Below are 7410 nucleotides of genomic sequence, written 5' to 3'. Positions count from 1 at the left end.
GGACCTGTGATGATGTATTAGGGGCTGGTCTACCCTGACACAAATGAATGACGAGCCATGTGACAAAGTGAATCACCTGCTTTGTTGGAATGACATCCTCATCTGCATTATGGAGTTAAGAACAACACCAAGCAGCAAATAAGATGAAAGAACTGATGTGCTTCAAAACCCAAAATGCAAAGCACTGTTGCCATTGTTGTGGTTGATGGTTGTCGTTGACCTTTCCGGGTGAGATGCTGTTGACAGGAAAACAGACCACGGCATCTAGCACAATGGTGGACAGTATCACAGAGCATCAAGTGTGATGCTGAGCACATGTCTTTAACAAATAATGGTTGAATGAAATTTGAAATCAAACCTCAATTAAGTTGGGATTATGTTTTACCTCTGGAAGCGGTTTATTAAACATAAAACTTTAAGGATTTGGAGCGGGAGGGAGGGCAAAAAATGAGGACCTGATGCCAGGGGCTTAAGTGGAGAGCAAATATTTTGAGAATGATGAGGGCAATGGATGTGCAAATGTGCTTTATACAATTGATGTATGGATGGATTGTGATAAGAGTTGTATGAGCCCATAATGAAATGACTAAAAAAGAAAGAAAAAAAAATTTTTTTAAAAGGCTGCTCAAGAAAAAAAAAAAAAGAAACTTTAAGGATTTGAAAAAAACTTCCAAATCTTGACATTAAAAGGGAAGTTGGCAGCTTGGGTAGAGAATGCAGATCAAGAGACGTGGCTGTTTCCCTGACACCCTTTGGCAACACAATATTGTGTTCAAGTGGGTTGGGGCACTTCTACTCTCTCTTCTTGGAGGGTGACAATTCAGATTGACCCATTAAAAGCTATGACAAGGAAAATAATAGCAACAGTGGTCACTTCTTATTTAACTCCTTGTTCTCCAAGCTTCTTTATGTGCACCAATTTTCTCTACTTATTAGAGGGTATTTATTAGAGGATAGTTCAAGAAAAATTGGACTCATTGAACACTAATGACAGAATACCTGACTTGTTGTGGGAAGACATCAAGAACATCATATAGAGAGAAGGCAAAAGCTCATTAAAAATACAGAACAAACAAACCCATATGGTAGAAGGGACTCTGAAATTTGCTCTTGAGCATAAAGTAGATAAAGCAAATTAAAGAAATTATGAAAAAGAAGAGCAAGAGAAAATTTCAAAGGGCAATTTGAGAGGACAAAGTAGATTATTATAATGAAATGTGCAAAGATCTATCATTAGAAAGAATAAAAGAAGACACTCTGTGTATCTCAAGCTGAAAGATTTGAAGAATTGATGTGAGCCATGTGTTTCAATATTGAAGGATTCCATGGGGAAAATATTTAAGGATGTAGGAAGTATCAAAAGAAGATGGAAGGAAAGTACAGTCGTTGTACCAAAAAGAAATGGTCCATGTTCAATCATTTAAGGGTCTCATATGATCAAGACTCATGATACAGCGGAGGAAGTCCAAGTTGCATGAAGGCATTAGGGAAAAAAACAAGGAATTTACGAAATACAACCTGATGAAACCCTGAAGGCACTCACTAGTCTCTGCCAAGAATTTAGGAAGAGAGCTAACTGGCAAAGATCCATATATGTGCCCATTCCCAAAAAGGCAACCCAAAAGAATATGGAAATGATCCAACAGTATCATTAACATCATATGCAAATAAAATTTTGCTGAAGATGATTCAACAACAGTTGTAGTGGTACATCAGCAGTGAGCTGTCAAACATTAGACTAAACTCGATAAAGGACATAATCTCAGGGATATTGGCTTGTGTCTTACTGGCTATGCAAAGACATTCAGCTTTGTGGATCATAACCAGTCCTGGACACCACTGAGAAGAGTGGGAGTTCCAGAAGACTGTGCTGTGCTCATGTAGAATCTGCACACAGACCAAGTGAGTTAGTTAATTGTGCCAGCCTGGCCCATAATCACATGTGGGGCTAATTGAAAGGCGGAGGGATAAATGGGTGGTGAGCCTCGCCTTTCTAGTTCTCGGGTCTCTTGTTTTGTGATGGTTGCACCGGGTGCAGCTGCCTTAGCAGTTCCCTGCTTCAGCTTGCAAGATTGACTTCCTACAAGACATCCCCAAGGAGAAGCTACATGGACCTATCCCGATCCAGCCCTGGGTGCTGGAGCAGCCGTGTGGAGAACCCTGCTAGTGCTGAGATGCTTGGTGGTTCACTGACTCAGCTTTCCTCCTGCAGTCGGCATCATTGCCTCTGTTTTGTGAGGTAGAGGACTTTGTGGACTGGTGTTGGGTTAATGGGTTAATGTTGGACTTGTGGTCTTGGACAGCATTGGGTTGGGATGTTTTTGTGATGCACATTTTCTTTGCATAAAACTCTCTGTTATACATGAGTTGCTGTGGATTTGTTTCTCCAAAGTACCCAGACTAATACACCAAGAGATGGCCATTGGAACAGAACAAAGAAATACTGCATGGTATAAAATTAGGAAAGGCCTTCGGCAGGCTTATCTTTTTACCATCTTCGTTCAATCTGTGTCTTGAATAAATGATCTAAGAAGCTGGACTGAAACAATGGACACACATGTGTCAGGATGGTGAGGGACTGGGCAGTATTCCTACCAACAATACTACTGCTTATTAGCACACTGTAGCACCGGACTTTCACAGAACACAGACCAGAAAGGTTTGATTTAAGCCATTAGACAGAGAGGTCCACTCTGTCACTTACTTTAGAACTGCAAACCTTTGCTGTTTAGATTCTTATGTGGTAAAATATTATCTTCTCAGAATAGTTGTTCAATAAGAATTAAATAAAATTATTTAAGGTTTCCTTTCTAAAGTCACTACTGCGCATTGTCCCTGAAAACCTGGATGCATCCCACTTTATACATGCACTCATTTCTCCATAAAATCCTTTAACTTTGCCTCAGGCTGCCACCTCTTTGTTTCATCCATTAACTAATACAACAAATATTTACTATGATCTGGAAATGGACACATGGAAGTAGAGTTGTGAACTAACTGACAGAGAAGTGTGTTGCCCTCGTAGAAATGTCTGTCCAGATGGGGAGACAGATAGTTAAATATGTAGTTATAATTTGATATTGATGACACACAATAATATAACAGTAAATGCTGTAATAAAACTGTTAATTAGTGTGGCTAATATTTACGGAATGGTTACTAAGTGCTTTGACTATATCAACTCATTTGGTCCTCAGAACCATTGGACAAGGTGGATATTGTCATTATATTTGATTTGTCGATGAAGAAACTGAGGCAAAGCAGGATTACAGAAGTATGTGGTAGAAGGAGAGCATACAGCAGAGGCTTCAAGGACGGGTCTTCTGAGACCTGAAGGTGAGATAGGATAGAGTGAGGTGAAATAGTGAAGAAAGAAAGAAGGTTCTAAGCCAGTGGTTCTCAACCTGTGGGTCGCGACCCCTTTGGTGGTCAAATGACCCTTTCATAGGGTCACCTAAGGCCATCAGAAAACACATAAATATTTCACTATATATAATTACATACTGTTTTGTGATTAATCACTATGCTTTAATAATGTTCAATTTGTAACAATGAAAATACATCCTGCGTATCAGATATTTACACTACGATTCATAACAGTAGCAAAATTGCAGTTATGAAGCAACCATGAGAAATAATTTTACAGTTGGGGGTCACCACAACATGAGGAACTATATTAAAGGGTTGAGGCATTAGGAAGGTTGAGAACCACTGTTCTAAGTAGATAGGGCAGTGGTGGAAGAGAGAGAGAGAGATTCAGAGAGAGAATGGTGAAAAGAGGACTTGATTTGAGAGAAATATCATAGGCCTGGGGGTGGGGGTGGTTAGGTGGGCACTTAGAGTGGGTGGTGGTGAGAGGCTATGAAGAAGGGAGGTGAAAACAGTAGTGAGATCAAGAAAAGCATTTCAACTCTTACAGATTTGATTCTACAGTTAAGGCAAACAGAAGCCAGCAGAGGATTCGCAGGAAAATCCTTCCAGGAGCTGTTGCCCTTGCTGGGATTTAGAGCAACCTAATCACTTGCATCCATGGGATGATGGAAATAGAAGAGGGCAAAGTTAGAAAGCCCATTTTGGAAACTGCTACAGTAATCAAGGTAAGAAAGGTAGCATTCTGAACTAGACTGGAGAGCATTGTAATGGAAATATTCAGATGGTTGTAAACCATCTGTAAAAAATAATGTAGAAAGTGCAAGGTCATTGGCTAGTGATGTGGTCCTAAGGAGGTATCAGGATAATGCCTGGCATCTGCTTTGGGCTATCATCAGTGGGAAAGCCCAGGTTTTGAAGGGATTGGTTGTATTAATCCGTGGGGTACCTGAAGAGCACTGGTGGTGATGTGGGGTAACCACTGGACTACCAAACATACAGCTGGGGGTTCAACCCTATGCCGCTAAGCATGAGAAAGATGAGGCTGCTGGTTCTTGTAAAGATTTACAGCCTGGGAAACTCTAAATAGGGTCACTATGAATCAGATTGACTGAACAGCATTGTATAGTGGGGATAGAACACCCTACTTTATGTCTTAGTAGATAGTTTAAATACAAGAGCACAAGCTACGTTACATATAATGCCGCTTTCCACCAGGAGTACGGCATCGTGGCCGACTTTTGGAAGGGCGGCAGCAGAAGATGCAAAAACTAGCCCTTGGAGAGTTTGGGTTCAGAAGCAGCTGGTATTCGGTGTCGTGGATACCATGGATCAAGAAACAAGGAAAGAACAGAACATTCGAGGTCAGGAGCCACCAGTCTTACTTTTCCAGTATAGGAGATCTTCTCAACACCTGATCCAAGTATCTTTGCCTTATACACAGTGAGGACAACTCCTTAACCTGAGCATCCTAGTTTTGTTTCTCAGTCTAAGGCTTTTCCAGAAGAGTTTTCACACCTACATCCAGAAGAATTAATGTCTCAGGGAAAGCCTCGTCTAAGCTTTCCTTCTCCTCAATGGGATTTGCTCTGAGGAGAGTTCTATAAGATTCCTCAGAAGACTCCAAGGGGTTGTACCCCAGTAATACACAGTGAGATCAATAACACACTTGGGGGGATTTTCTCCCTGTGGTGTCTCATGTTCCCTATTTCCTCATTTTGGACTCCTGGGATCATTTCCGAAGTAATCTACCTGTCCCCAAATCATTGTCTCAGTTTGCTGGTCAGGGTTGTTTTTAGGGGAAAGAAAACAAACTCAGATTAAGACAGGATGTTGGATCACAGATGTGCTTCTTTAGTTCACAGCTCTCAGACACTGCAAAGATTAGAAAGGGGGTGAAGAAATAGCAAATCCCAGACGAATGTTAAACAGATGAACCTAGAACACCTTATTGTGTAAGAAAGTAAGGAAACACTCACAGGCTAATGTTATGTCAAAAGAACACAGGAAATGGCTTCAAGGAGCTCCCACTGACAACATCTGAGACCGTCTGAGGAAGGAAGGACAAATAAATGAAAATGGACTCAAACCACCTAGGCCTGTGTTGATGCTAAGAAAGAGGAAGGAGGATGGCATCTTGACATCTCTGGGGGTGATGCTGACATGAGCTTCTCAATGTGAAACAGGTTAATCAAGGGAAAGAATAGAGCATGCTTTGAGACATTTTGGTTAACAAGTGAGTGGGAAATATTTTTATGGAGAATAAATGCAGAAGCAATGAAAGCTCACTGTCAATGCCAAACACATTTGGTGAAAAGTTGAAAAGGAATTTTACATTCATTTGTTACCAATGTGTCCATCTCCCACATTACCTACTGATTGCAAAAAGACATGAGGGCTGCGACTGTCAGAGAAAATGCCTGATACTTGAGTAGGATTTGATTTGTTGTAAAAACAGTTATCAAAATATTTTGGAAACAACTGATGGTATTTTCACATGACCAGAGTATTATATAAAATAAAGGAACTAATGTTAATGTTGTTAAAATACGAGAATTCAGTGATTCATATAGGAAGAAGATCTTTTGGGAGGAGGGTGGAGATGCATACAGTAGAATCTAAGGTTGAAGTATTAACCTTCAAATTACTGAGCAAAAAATATTATAGCCTGTAATGTAGCTAAATATGTGCATACAATGTTAACAACTGTTTAATCTAGGTGCTCAGTTCATAGGTGTTAACTGAATGATTCGTCTTTTTCTATGTGTGTATTATTTTCATAATAAAGGCTTTAAATTAGGTTTGAAATAACATGCCCATTAATGTTTCACTTGACTTTTATGAAATCTGAGTTTTTGCATTTTCACCTATCCTTTCCATTTAGTTTGCTTATGACGGTGGTGTTTTAAGACATCCCTCCTCTTTGCAGATGGGTTATTGTGCTTTCTGTGTTCATATTTGTTTTTATTTTAACCATTTAAATCTTAAATCGTTCTGCTTGGTGTGCCTTGGTCCTGGCATTTTCTGTAACTGAATTTTTCATGTTAGTTGGGAGGGTTTTCGCCCAGTAAATAGGATTTTTATTGACATAAATCTTCTCGTTGACATTGACTAGGCCCACATATATTTTATCCAACTTATCCACTGATATACTACTTTTCAAGAGGACAATTTTGTGTTTGCTGAGTTGGGGGAGGGGGGCGAAGTTACAACAATAGTGGAGAGTTTCCAGGCATCAGTGGGATCTAGAAAGCTTGTATTTCTTACAGTAAATTGAAAATAAAATGTCTTATATGGCTAGTGGGCATGTAAATTTGTATAACCTTCCTGGAGGGCAATTTGGCCACCTGTCTCCAAAGCTTTAATATTTCACATACTCTTTGATCCAATATTTCAATTTATGTGAACTTACACTAAGGAACTAGTAATGGATAGTGTTCACTGGTGCACGCACATCTTAGTGGTAAGAAAGCATATACCAATTCAAATGTAACAATACTAAATTACATTACCTCTCCCAATGGATAATAATAATAGTAATGATAATACAAGGAACTATGGTGCCTATTATGTGTCAGGCAGAGTTCTAGTGGCATACAAATATGAAATTATTAAATCCACATAGGGCTTTTATGAAGAATGTACTTAAATTAGTTCTAAATGAGAAAACAGGTACAAAGGGTTTAAATAATTGATCCATGTTCATACTGGTATTAAGTAGTAAAACTGGGCTTTGAACATAGTCTGGGTCCAGTCAGATTGCTCATGGACACTTGTACAACTTTCTATTATTCAAGGAAAGACACCTATCTAATTTGAATTTACAGAATGGAAAATGCTATCTCCCCACAAAAGACATAAAAATAACTTTGTATTGCTGTCATGCATGAATGCATAGGAAAGTGGATGGTTGCAGATGCAGTGAGGTTAAAATTTAACACCCTATCCTTTGATCTCCCTTTTGATCCATTTTAAATGTGTTCGAGTTATTAATATATTCTGCTTTCTTTTCTATTGAGGTTTTTATCTGTTTTACTTAGT

The sequence above is a fragment of the Echinops telfairi genome, unplaced genomic scaffold, assembly GCF_000313985.2.
Source record: "Echinops telfairi isolate 266 unplaced genomic scaffold, ASM31398v2 ScPeMD7_3;HRSCAF=10, whole genome shotgun sequence".
NCBI classification, from domain to species: Eukaryota; Metazoa; Chordata; class Mammalia; order Afrosoricida; family Tenrecidae; genus Echinops; species Echinops telfairi.
The sequence above is the reverse complement of the archived record's forward strand: the minus strand, read 5'-3'. Positions refer to the sequence as shown.